Source organism: Triticum aestivum, chromosome 7A (assembly GCF_018294505.1).
Source record: "Triticum aestivum cultivar Chinese Spring chromosome 7A, IWGSC CS RefSeq v2.1, whole genome shotgun sequence".
Classification (NCBI taxonomy): domain Eukaryota; kingdom Viridiplantae; phylum Streptophyta; class Magnoliopsida; order Poales; family Poaceae; genus Triticum; species Triticum aestivum.
In genome coordinates this window covers 562,161,524-562,175,302 of record NC_057812.1, presented here as the reverse complement: position 1 = coordinate 562,175,302, position 13,779 = coordinate 562,161,524, and the positions used below count along the sequence as shown (strand labels likewise).

At 43.6% G+C, this 13,779-nt stretch overlaps 1 long non-coding RNA gene across 14 annotated transcripts; it reads right to left on the bottom strand.

The window, feature by feature from the left end:
- Positions 1-2,482: 2,482 nt before the first annotated feature.
- LOC123148251 (uncharacterized) lies at positions 2,483-7,822 on the bottom strand. 14 transcript variants are annotated; one of them, XR_006473697.1, is made up of 10 exons: positions 7,182-7,821; positions 6,944-7,095; positions 6,693-6,836; positions 6,458-6,610; positions 5,974-6,197; positions 5,724-5,794; positions 4,885-4,956; positions 4,694-4,800; positions 3,423-3,520; positions 2,483-2,773 (listed from the first exon to the last, which is right to left on the bottom strand). It is a non-coding gene; the product is annotated as an uncharacterized lncRNA (long non-coding RNA). The 14 variants fall into 14 exon arrangements; XR_006473700.1 differs by having other exon boundaries at positions 4,885-4,949; XR_006473702.1 differs by having other exon boundaries at positions 3,273-3,520; positions 4,885-5,794; positions 7,182-7,822.
- Positions 7,823-13,779: the final 5,957 nt, after the last annotated feature.

The following is a 13,779-nucleotide window of genomic DNA, read 5'->3' as shown; positions in this document are numbered from 1 at the left end:
AAATACATGGTGTATTGTTTTATTCCTATCGGCGAGGTAACTTAATGTCATTTTGCTACTTAATAGGAATACATGCAATGAACTAACCACTACGTGTGATGTTTGGTAGTCTCAAGTCATTGAAAGCATGCACGGGCACGGAGGGGGACACAACTTCATTGACTTACTGCACCTGCCTTTTGGTGTATGACACATGGGCCCAACGGGTGGCTGGCCAACCTGTCATACAGCCAAAGGCAGGTGTAGTAGAGGGGCTAGGAGTAGATGGCCAACACACACGTGAATTCAACGCAGTCTGCACTTCTCATATAAAGGCTCCCGCTAGTCCAATCTATGAAATCCTACGCACCTACGCACCCAAGGGCAAGAGTGATCACTCCAATCGCAAGATCAGTTGACTAGAAGCTAGTCCCATGGAGGCGATGAGCGCGAGCATCAGCCGGCTGTGCCAGATGGTCCACGACGCCGGCCCAGCACCGAGGAACGTCTCCAGATAGTGCTTGAGGCCGCCAAGGCGAGGGGCCACTTGGACGACAGCTTCGTCTCCTTGTTCGACGAGGTCCTTGTCAGCTTCCTCGACAAGTTTACCGTCGTTAAGAAGCTCGCGGACGACCTTGACGTACGCCTCCAGCCCACACGCCCGGGCTCTGCGATGCCTGCCACCCTCAATGGCCTCTATGGTGACAACCTCTTCGACGCACTGGTGGCCCTACGACTGCCTGCCGTCGCATCGGAGAATGTCCACCTCGTGGTCGCGCTCGCCGCGCAGCGCCTGGTGCAGCAAGACACCATCGACATAATCACCCACGTCTATGCGCAAATCATCCACAAGGACTACTACATGCAAGAGGAGGACGATAGGACGCTGGCCTTCTTGGACCGCAGGGCAACCTTGGACGGCATTGTTGAGAAGCACATTGAGCTTGCCGCCAACGCCGCTGCTCCTCACACGTCGGTTGTGACCCGGTGCACTAGGACGTGAGGATGTCGTTGATGGATCCGTATGTATCTTTATCTTTCCATCAAATCCATGTAGTAGTATATGGTACTACTAGTAATTATCTTACCTTTCGCATCAACTTCATAATTTTCCTACGTACTCCATGCATGAACCGCGCCAGAACCAAACTTCTCATTACTCTAGGGAAAATCGTTATTTCTATCTATCGGTCGCCCCATGGAGCAGAACCAAATTTTACAAGTTACAAGTTCAAAAGGAAAAGCCTGCCGTGTTCGCGTCGCACCTCCACATGGTTTGTCTGGCACGCCGCTCAAGGGGGAATGCGTGTTGTGTTGCATTTTCACTTACAAGTGGGACCGCAGTTGAGCAAACCGACTATCGGCAAACCCCCACCCCGCCCACCGCGCGATGGCTGAGAAAACAGGAGGGAGAAGAGATGGCTGTAGCTAGCATGGACTCCAAGAAAATTGGTGTCGGATGGGACTCGTGTGGGTGGCATGTGCCGTACTGCTAGACATGAATGCTAGTTATGGCCCATGCCACCCCACTATATCGAGGTGCTGGTTATGTAGAACAAATTTCCTGGAGTCCGTGCTCAGCCCTCCTCTATCTCTTTTCTCAGCCAGCCAGCAGACGCGCGAAGCCCATCGTCTGTTCGCTCATACTAGTTGACCAGTTGCACCAAATGGCGCAGAGACCCGCTAAAGCCATGTTGTCGACGAAAATAGTTTCATTTTGCAAGAACATATGGCGTAGAGACTCGCTGAATCCATGTGCGCTTTGAATTTTTTTCCATGATATAGTTGGTTTAGTTGTGGGCAAGGACATATGATAAGAAAATTTACCCCTTTAATAAAAAAAGTAATGGAGACTATTGTCTATAATGAGATGTACACACACATTTTAATTTATCTCTGAGCCAAATGGCGTAAAGTCTGATTTGGTACCACGGGCACGTTGAAAATATTTGTATTTTTTCAATAACTTTATGTTTGAGCAAGCGCAAAGACCATGTAAAACCCAAAGAGTTTTCAAAATATTTGACTTGGATAGTAGAAGTAGTAGGTTTTAGCAGCTAGTTAGGGTAGCATGCATATTTTGTTATTTTATTCAGGCAACATAGAGCCAAATGGCGCAAGGTATATGACATACAACTTTACCACGTAGATGCGATGCAATATCTTCCCTGACTTAATTATGTTCAAACACATTAGGAGATCAAACCCATAATTGTTGTCACCTCCCTGAATTAAAACCCAAAACACCCAACATGGCCTTTCACAACAGGAAAAATTATTAGCACAAACAGAGTTCAGATGTTACATGTTACATAAGACTTTAGCTTGAGCAACTGATATAGGTATATAAATTTCCTACTTTTAATCATAGCAGCAAACAAGAACCTTTAGGGCAAACTCCCTTAGGCTGTGTCGGTCACAGGGAATTGAAGAGGTTGGGGGGGGGGGGGGGGATTAGATCTCCTACAAGTCAAATCCCCTCCAATCCCTGTGGGAAGAGGTGTAACCGAACAAAGCTTTATGCAGAGTTGTCCTCTCATCTGTTTCAAAATTCAACTTGTGCACACTGGCACTGAAACATTTTATCAATGCACAATAAAATATTGAACACACACAATAGTCTAATTGGGAATCCAAATGATTGACTTTCACACATCAGCATACACTAAAATCATAGAAAATTTATTCTTCCCGGAAATGAAAACTAACATCAACAAGTCACATGCTCCACCCGCCCTTTGGACTGCTCTTCTCCTCATGCCTCCTCTTCAATCACTCACCATATTAATAACACCTGAATAAGAAAAACCACTTATGAATTATACTGGCATGCAAAATATTGTATACTGTGAAGCATAGCAATGCCAATAAGTAAGATGTGCACTCTCATATATATAATAATGGTCTACTATAAACCCATATATTTTCTATCAAAAGTTTCTTTTTTGTGAACTATACTGTCTATAAAAGATAGGTCAAATGGTTAAAAACTGACATGTAAACAACAAACACAACCTATAGCCAGTAACCAATTAGCAAAGCCCTATTTTTTTGCAAGGCCAACATCACGGCAGCCATCACTCATGGCCTACCTTGGAGGCACGACATGAAGGTTGCCAAAGGTTAGTGCTACTGTGGGTGTTTCTATTCACATCATCAATAGATTATGTATGCACCTAGGTAATTCCAAGTTTTCATTTAGATGTATCCTCTTCAGAGGATATGGGCTACACGGTAGCCTGGACAGGAAGCTGCAGCCTAAGACAACCTAAATCAGCAAATATAGAAATTACCCTGCAGTTCTAAAGATCTGAAATACAACCGCACGGACAAAATTTTGCTGCGAAAGAACCATATGTGTATATACAATAGCGTGTTGTTGATTCCACAAAGCAAATTTAACATCAGCTAAGGTGATGCTTTCGTTGTGCATGAACTCATACACAATCATGTTCTTCTGGTCTTGCTGACTGTAAGCAGTGAATGTTACCAGGTTCCAATGATGTATTCCAGAAAGCAATGCTACCTAAAGCAAGTAGACCTGCACAACAGACTACATGTAAGCCAGCCAACTCATCAGGACAATGTCGGTAAGAAAAGAAATGCATGAGCATATGGTACATTATAATGCAACGATGCAATCATAGGATGATATGGCTGTTCAGTAGACCATTACAACAGACCACAAGAGGGGATGTGCAGATACAGAATGCAAAGGAAATTTCAAAAGGCAAACATCACGAACTGAAATTGCAGAAACATAAAAGAAGGATTACTGCTAATCTAAGATAGTGAGGAAACAATTGTCACATTAATAGGTCATTGGATTAAGAAAAAACAGAATGGCCAAACATATCACGATCTTTTTCCACAACAGGACCAAGCCATACCATAAATGCAGAAACAAGTAAACACATGAGAAGGTGCACATAAATTTAACTACTTGGCATAAAATAAGACAAGTTCATCATCTAACAACAAGAGCCTACACTGGTATATAATTATAGAAGATATTATGTATGCAAATATGATAATATATAACCCTATTCAATTATTCCATTTGATGTGATGCTAAGAAGCACACATAGAGCTGTCTATTTCTTTTCTCAAAGAAAATAACACCAGGATTATTTTCAGTAAGAAGTGCACACGACAATCACGCCTCAGTTGACAAATAATAAAGGATTACTCATAAAATAAAATAAACGACTCAAAGGGCATTGCATATTTGTATTGTGAAAAAATCCACAGCTCCTTGAAAGAAGACCCTTCTACATAGTAACCAAGCAAGCTTACGAAGGTCTTGTGATTTAATTTGAAAAGCCTATTATGTGGAAGTAAAATCATTCTAATAACTCTATGGAGCTGCAAAGATATACTCCAAACAATGATGAGATACAGTGACAATTCTGGTACAGAGCATAATGTTCATGAGATACATACAACGAAAATTGTGGTATGGGAATGGCCAATTAGGATCCCTGATCTTTAACATATACCTAATATCCAAACTTTCAACTATTATGGACTGATGCATATGTGTATGTAGTTAGCTGCACATATAGTATATTCCTTCATTTGAAAACACTTGTCCTTTTAACCTCTCAAGTTTTAGTTAATTAATCAGTCACATATAATTGTCAGTATATATACATACATGCATGGATCGATCCATGCTTGCATGCATTACGCAGATAGAAGTACGTGAACATACTCTAGGACATGGCATCGTGCTTGCTTCTGTCAGGAGGGACGATTCCCGGAGCAGTCGAGTAGCTACAGCAAGCTCCTCTGTCGTCGCTTTCACATCCTCCATGTACACTTATGTCAAGAACAAAAGGCACAAATCATAAGCTTCTTAACTAACATTTGGCATCTCGTACTGCTAGTGCTAAGAAAACACACCTGAAAGCTATCGTACTCCCCTGAGCACTCCTCCTTGTGCATTTACAAACAGCTAGTGTTCGCATCTCCAATCTCAAAGGAAAATCGAGATAATTAGAGAGAGAGAGAGATTTTGTAGGGGACTCACACGCACACTTAGGTGTCAAGAATTTCTATGAATTGGACATAAAACATTTATATATTTGCGCAGTATGGCATAAAAAGGACACTGAATAGAACAAGAACATGTGTTTTTCTTACGGTTTGCAACGCTCATTATGCACTATAAAAACAGTGTGCAAGCCATTGACCATAGCAACAGCAGCTACTTGAATTTTTATCTTAGTAAATGAAATATAGTGAATTGAATGAAGTGAAGCCCTCGGCTAGATCAACAAACCATTTTGTAAAGAAAATGTAAAGGAAGATACCTACAAAACATGGCTTGAACTGAACACTGTGGATTTACTCAAGCTGAAGATAGTTGCATAGTAACCAAACACTGGACTACTAATCCTTGTTCGACTTTTCCTTATCAGTTGTCCTTAAAATGGTTGCTTCACCATATAAAACTATTAAGTTTTCATTATCTTCACAACTATATCTATCTTCTGCATTTGGTGACTTACAGACAATAAAAGATTAAGAGGGGAAAAAATCAACAAAGCATGGGAAAAACTCACAAAATTATGCAAACACGTCTTTAGATTTAACAAGGGATGTAGGTTTGGATTAATTAAGGACATGAACAGTCACCACGTTGTTGAAAGATCTAAAGAAAATAATTGCTGAGAAAATGAAATGCTTCCAGGATTTCATACAGAACTGTTTGCTAGTGCTATGTGGGTCGTGATGCTCACATAGGCATGTTTATCGCTTTGGGATAAGAAGTGTATTCAGCCCAGGGAAATATTTCGGCAAGGATATTGATCTGCAAATTTGAGGTAGAAAAATGTTTATTTTCCTAGGTACTGACTCGCAAGTGGTCTACAATTCAGTGAATAAAGAAATGTAGATCAAACATGAGATCCTAATGACAGACACCACGAATTATATTGAACGAAATAACATTCTATTCTTGGTTGAAATTAGCAAGGAAGTAGTATGTACCTTAGAAAGGTCTCCTCGTCCTGAGGGCACACAAGTAAGGTGGCCCCTGAAAAAGAGGAGTTCATGCTCCATGCGTCCGTCCAGTATCTCCGTCCAGTATCCTTTATTTGTTGTTTACTATTTTGTCCCCATACTTGTACATGGTATTCAATCATAGCTTGTCATGTATCTTGCAGTTGGATTTGATGACGCGTGTTTAGGGAGACCCTACCGACAGACACCACCTATTATTTGAGAAATGTCAGGATTCTTTTTAGAATCATGTAACGATGGATGTTCTACTGATGCAATCAACAATGCCACAAAATAAATAGTGAAATCGTCTGATGCAATTATTAAAAACCTGCAAGTTAATTATCAATTGGTCATGGCTATGGCATAAAAAACATACCCCAATGTAAGATTGAATTCACCATTATGAGAGAGAGGGAAAACATTCTGCATGCTATTACACAATGGGAAAGGTAACATCACTAATGCTCACCGAGTACGTGTGTTGTAGTAAACCGTGTGATTGGATCTGGATCCAGCGTCTGTCGAACAAAGTCTTTAGCAGGCTCAGATACTCCAGGCCTTGGGTCTCTTTTGAAATCTACCATAGAGCACATAATTGCTTGTGCTACTCCCTGTTCAGAATCTGCACAACATCACAACAATTTGTAAGGTGATTTATAATTTCTTCACAACATATATTCTGTCCAATCAAGGAAAGTAAGTACCTTCCAAAAATGTTTGCACACCACAAAGAAGTATGTAAAGTATAACTCCTACAATCCAGACATCGATTTCAGGGCCGCACTTGTGCTTTAATACCTCTGGGAGCATGTAGTATGGACTGGCTACAATTTTAGTAAACCGCTCACCTGCACACAGAAGCCTTCATCTGTGAGAAGAATTTATGCAAACACATGTTGTGCGACTTGTTCTACTGATCAAAGAGAAGCAGCAAAAGAGGAGAAAATTCAGCAACCTGCAAGCTGAAGATGACCAGAAATGGATACCACATGGACGCCTCTTCCGCCACGCACTGCTTCCCTCTTTCTCAGCCAGATTCGGGTGTCCACTGTTCATCCACCATTGTTTCTCCCATCATCCCTGTTGCCGGCTCCATTTTATGCTCTGCTGCACGGCCTTGTCATTTTGTCAAGCGCATAGTACAGAAACTAAATATCATGTAGAAGCATATATAGATTCAAAGCAAAACTAACCTTGGATTGGAATGCGAAGGAGGAAGTATGGAAGGCACCTGACTGAAGTGGCCCGTGGGCATCGGCGGTGTTGGCTCTGTCTTCCCCATCTTCCTCGCCGTGGATCACTCAGCTAGCTCCAAAGAAGAGGAGATGGTGAGAAGAGAAGGGAAGGAGGAGGGGGCGCATTGGTGGTCGAGAGCAGGAGAGGAGGAGAGATGCGAATGGATGAATGACTAATGTCAGCCGATGACCATCTCCCATCCGCCGCTGCACCTCCCTCTCCTCTTTCCTCTCTCCTTCTCCTGCCTCTCCTTCCTTCTTTGTTCTCTCTCCATCATATTCCTTCTCTCCCTCAAGGACATGTCCATGGCCTCGTCATCCATGAGGTAACCACGGCATGGTGGAGCAGAGGCACCGCGTGACGCGAGAGAAGAGGGAGTCAAGGGCGCAGATCTGGTCGACGGAGTGGCGGGTGCGACAGCCGACCCGAGGACCTTGCCAGGCGCTGGATCTCGTCGGCGGCAAATCTCCTGGTGCTGTGGCTGGTGATGAGGGAGGAGGGAGATGGTGCGACGGTGTGGCGAGGGAGTGAGGAGGAGGGAGGGGTGTGGCGGCTGGAGACTGGGGGCTAGGGTTCACGCCCACGCCCAACCACAGGCCCGCACGTCGCCAGTGCGGCACACGAGGAGCCAATTGGCACCGGTGAAAGGCTCACCCAGCCAATAGACATCTGAAACGAGCCCACTTGTCATTGGGCATTCAAAGCACTACGCGGTGAAAACAATTGATTACCAGCTAGTGAAAATCTGACGGCTGAAACGACCTAGTTGACCAGATCTAACGGCCACGAATAGCCCATCACGAGGGACAGCCGTGGGAGCGAGTTGGCTAGCCTCTGTATAGTTTTAAATGTGGTCCCACATGTCAGTGAAAACGCAAGAGGACCCACTGAACCTGCACATCTTTCACCTCGACGTGCTGGTGATGGAAAAAAAATCCAATAAAGATCTTCGGTGGCCGCTTTTGGAGTTACTCAAGAGTAGTAAGATTCTATTTACAGTTTAACCCAAGATGCACATCACGTGGCTTCACCTACCACTCTATTTTCTTGCATGACACGACCTGGATGCTGGATGTCCCACGTGTCGGCAAAAGGAGGAAGAACTCGACCAAATCTTCGGTTGTGCTCTCGGATTAGACTAGTTGTGCTAACTTAAAATTTTATTGTGTAGAATGGATGCAAGTTTTGGTATTGGGAAGAAGAGTACAACGATATATTGATAGAGCGCAATTTAGTAGATGTTCTAGCACTTTTAGCTAGCATAGAGGCTTAGAGATGAGACTAGTGCACTTGTTGATAGAATAGAGGCTAGACACGTCTACTTCTTTACACTCAAAGAAGAAAGAAGCACGTAGGATTGAGCCTCCACAGATCAACAATGAATGCATCGAGAAGGCACTAATCCAACTTACAGGAGCAGTTATGGAAGTTGGATATCTTCTGAAATGTATTCTTGTGGTTCTTGTTTTCTACTCAAAAATTTGGTGATGTATTTCCATGTACCAAAAAATCAATGATGAAAAAAGATATGTGTTTGCAAAGAAAAATGTACACGGCCGGGATGCGTCCGCGCGTTCGGCGCATGGCCACCGCATCCGAGAAATGGCCCGGACACGACCCCATTGCCCTACCCAAACGAACAGAATCTGGGCAAAATGGAGGTACGTTTAAGGTCGTGCGTTGGAGTTGGCCTTACAAGTGGGACCGCTGTTCAGGAAACCGACTATCGGCAAACCCCCACCTCGCCCGCCGCATGATGGCTGAGTTGGAGAAACGACGAGGTTGAAGAGATTGCTCTAGCACGAACTCCAACAAATATGGTGTTAGATGGAAGTCGTGCTGGTGGCGTGTGCCGTACTCCTAGACGTGAATGCTTGTTCTGGCCCATGCCACCCTACTACTCCTACTACTTATAGTAGTAGTACCGAGGATTCGAGGTGTTGGTTACGTACAGTGAACACATTAACATATGGCCCACCTCACACTATGGCCAAATTTCCCGGAGTCTATGCTAGGTTAAAAAGTGTTCTTTGTGAGGATGGGTGGCTGGTCTCAAGTTTAAAACTTGTTGTATTACGTACGTAGACGTAGAGATAGTGCAGCATGTGAAGCTAGTACAAATAGTGTACTATTGTTGATTGGCCTCATCCGATAACCTATTGCAATGCACATACAATTATGTATTCGGAAAATATTTTTTGCCTCGTCGCAGCACCCACTCAGAGAAGCGACTCGAAAGCCATTCATAAATTTAGTAAATTTATCACAGGCATATCATTTTATTACATACAACAGTTCATCAACCCACAATGACAATGAGGATACATTATAAATACTAAAGTTTTCATCACACAACAAATAACAAGCAATGAAATGAACTACAACTCAACCGATCCTCGGCGATGGAAATGCTTGCTTTGAACCACAAGTGATTCTCTGGGAATGGCCAGCCACTGTCAATCTCGAGACCAATGTAGGACTGATCATCCAGGCTGAAGCGACCTACTATATCACGACCATGGTAGGGAACCACCGCAATATCCGACGTATAGATATAGTTGCTTCTCATAAATGGTAGTAATGTTGTGTCAACAGCAGTTGGATCACCTTTCACCATCATTGGATAGTTTTGTCCAAGGAAGAGCGAGTTTGCTCCAAGACTATCAATACGGTACCAGGGAGAAGGTGTTGGCGCTAGCACAATAGTATCCATCCCGAATACCATACAACGGGTGTTGGAATAGGTCCGGAGAGTGCGACCATGGGAGACAACACCTACTTCCTTAGTAGTAACATCAGTAGTGGGCTGTATACAGACAAGAAAGAGTGATCCATCGGAAGTTGCCAGGCGCCACCGAGTATATCGGCCCTCCTCGTCCTCATCTCCCCCTTGGTTATAAAAAATTTCAAGTATAGGTGGTGGAATGTCCACAGGACCTTGGAAACACAAGAAGAAGGTTAATTAGTAGAGAAGGGAAACTTGCAAACTCGCATGCATGTGGATGAAACAATTATAATTACGGTGGAAGACAAACGTACCGAAACTACGAGGATCCCATGCAAAAACAGTGCCACGAGTGGTGGCAGCAAACACAAGACCCTCGTATTCAATTGCATCACAGTACACATCCGTGTATAGAAACGGATTTTTGAGCAATATCCATCCAGTCAAACCATGATGGACGGCAACAAACTTGTCGAAGATAGCAACAACTTGATAGTTCTTGTAATCCCTAGAGCGGTTGGGAACTCGAGAAATTGCTATGTTCTGTAGACGACAGTCACCATGATCATATTTAAACATACGTAGATCATCTGTGTGCTCAACCTCAGGGCACTCGGAGATTTTTGGAAGTGGAATCCGCTGACGAGTGTACACATTCACAAGTTCCCACTCGCAATTGTACCCAATATAAACAACCCAATCTCCATTTGCGCATGCCCAATCCTTGCCCTCAAGCGACGGCATCTTAACATCATACATATCATTATCAAGCGGCATCAACTTGCACAAGGCGAGGCTTCCCTCGTCCCTGCACCAGGCAGTAGGGTCACGGCAAAGAAGATAGGGAAGATCAAACCGCTCCTGAACCCTTGGGTTCCTTGTAATGATGTTATTAGTTGAGTCGAGAATGGGCTTGAACGAACCTGCCATGCTAGCCGAGGTGATGATGTCGCACCGATCAATGAGTTCCCCCACCATGTCATCTTTCAGATTGGGGCAAGTATAACGGGGTCATTTCTGGCTTGTTCCCTCCATGGAGAAGATGATCGAACAATGGCAGAAGGAAGGGTGAAGGCAAATGGAGGAGGGATGAAGAGCATGCGACAGCAGTTCCAAATCAAGAGGGAAAGGCGAAGAGTCGGTGGACGGTTGCCAGTTTGCCACGGTACACGAAGAGGCGTCCCGGCCTACACGTCCTTTCAAAAATTTTACAAAAGGACTTGCCGTCGTCTCACTGACATGTTGGAACGGGACCACATGTCAACGAAACATGGTGTATAATTTCTCATGCAAAATGTGATCTGGCCGCGTTGGCCCGAGGTGCCGCATTAGTTATCGACCTTTATTTTTTTTAACATACAATCTGAGTGGATAGCTCCTGTGGTTATCACACATGAGCGGATATATAGGTGGGCTAGGTGGGCAGGCGGCAACAATCTAAGTGCTAAAAGAGTTGATCTCGACAAAAGAGTTGATCCAATGCTTGGTTTTGTTTGGATTTTCCAACTATGACCATTGGATAGAGTGAATCAATGGCTCATGTTCAAAGTTATTCTCATAGTACTATAGAATGGTATAGGAACATGGAGAGATTTGGTTGATTTTATATCGCTGAATAATATAAAATATTATGAGTGCAGATGCTCCACCCCGAGGTTTGTAGCTCCTTCTCGGTCGTCGGGAATCTATGTTCTTCCACTCTTTCGTTTAAGACATGAGCTTTGTTCATCCTGTTGACAGCACGCGGGACATCTATATGCCTCCATTTTACAAAATCATACTATATGCCTCCATGACACGCGGGACATCTAGCATCAAGGTGGCGTGTCATGCAAGAAAATGGAGATATGTAGTGCGTAAGTGAGTCGTGCACTTCGATGGAACCTAGTACTACACAATATTTTCTCTCCTCGATGGCACATGAATAGTGCACGTACTCAATGACATAACACGAGATGGTAGCCATGGACATGGTCGGCCTTTTTTGAAGAGAGTACTAATAAATAACTTTGATGTGTCCCGTCAACTCGCAAAATGATGAGAAGGTTGATTACTACGCCTTCTCCCTCACCAACGCGTGCGCAGTGGCTCACAGCACGAGGAGAAACTTTTGCTTACAAGCGATGGATGTGCAGCAGTTCATTTGGTGCCAGATTGCCAGAAGTACTACTGTAGTACCATCATTATTGTTCGACTTCCATAAGAGGAGAAGAGCTAAGGGCAAGGTCACCTACTAACCTAGTACAGTGCTACTATAGCCAAAGTTGGTCCACCTTTTTAGAGCATGGTTAATTAATATAGGCGGCTCTTGCAACGGCACATCATTTAGAGCAAGTACTCTGTTCGTAGGATCAAAGGAAGTGAAACAAAAGTTGGAGTGGATGCTAGATTGCCAATTAAAACATGATTACATAGGAAAAAATCCTATAGCATTCTATCCTATGAATCAAATGACCAATGTAGGAAAATTATGAGGGGGGTCTCTCCAACAGTGTTCCTTGGCTCGCACCTAGCATCACGGTGGTCGAACTTGGAGTCATTCATCTGGTACACTTGGCATCTCAGATCTGGTACTCCAATATTAGGTTGGCTCTATGTGATGTGGCAACTTCATATACTAACCGGATGCTGGCTATACTACTACGGTACTCACACTCCAAGAAGTGACTCGAAAACCATTCATAAATTGAGTCTATGACACGCATTTACAAATGTACCATTCATTACATACAACAAGTCATCAACACACAACGACAACGATGATACATGTTGGATTATAGATTATTTCCAACAAAACATTCTAGTAAATACCGAAGTTTTCATCACACAACAAATAACAAGCAATGAAATGAACTTCAACTCAACCAATCCTTGGCGTTGGAAACGCTTGCTTTGAACCATAGGTGCTCTGGGAAGGGCCAGCTATTGTCAATATCGAGAGCAACGCGGGACTGATCATCCAGGCTGAAGCGACATATATCAAGAGTAGGGTAGGGAACCACCGCAATGTCCGAGGTATAGATACAATTGCTTCTCATAAATGGTAGTAACGTTGTGTCAACAACAACTGGATCACCTTTAACCATCATTGGATAATTTGGTCCAAGGAAGAGCGAGTTTGTTCCAAGACTATCAATTATGTACCAGGCTGAAGGTGTTGGCACTAGCACACTAGTATCCATCCCAAATACCCTGTAACGGGTGTTGGAGTAGGTCTGGAGAGGGCGACCATGAGAGACAACACATGCTCCCTCAGTAGTAACAATCTCAGTGCACTGTATACAGACAAGAAGAGGTGATCCATCGGAATTAGTTGCCAGCTGCCACTGAGTATATAAGTTCTGCTCGCCCTCATGCTCGTGATCATCACCATCATCGTATCCCCCTTTGTTATAATTTTTTTCAAGTGTAGGTGGTGGAATGTTCACAGAACCTTGGAAACACAAGAAGGTTAATTAGTAAAGGGAAACTTGCTAACCCGCATGCATGTGGATGAAACAATTTTAATTATGGTGGAAGACAAACGTACCGAAACTACGAGGATCCCATGCAAAAACAGTGCCACGAGTGGTGGCAGCAAACACAAGATCCTCGTATTCAATTGCATCACAATACTCATCCGTGTACAGAAACTGATTTTTGAGCAATATCCATGGACGAACCGTGGAATCAGTAAGGAAGGCAACAAGCTTGTCGAAGATAGCAACAACTTGATAGTTCTTGTAATTCCAAGAGTGGTTGGGAACTCGACAAATTGCTATCATCCATAGACGACAGTCACCATGATCGTATTTGAACGTACATAGATCATCTGTGTGCTCAACCTTTGG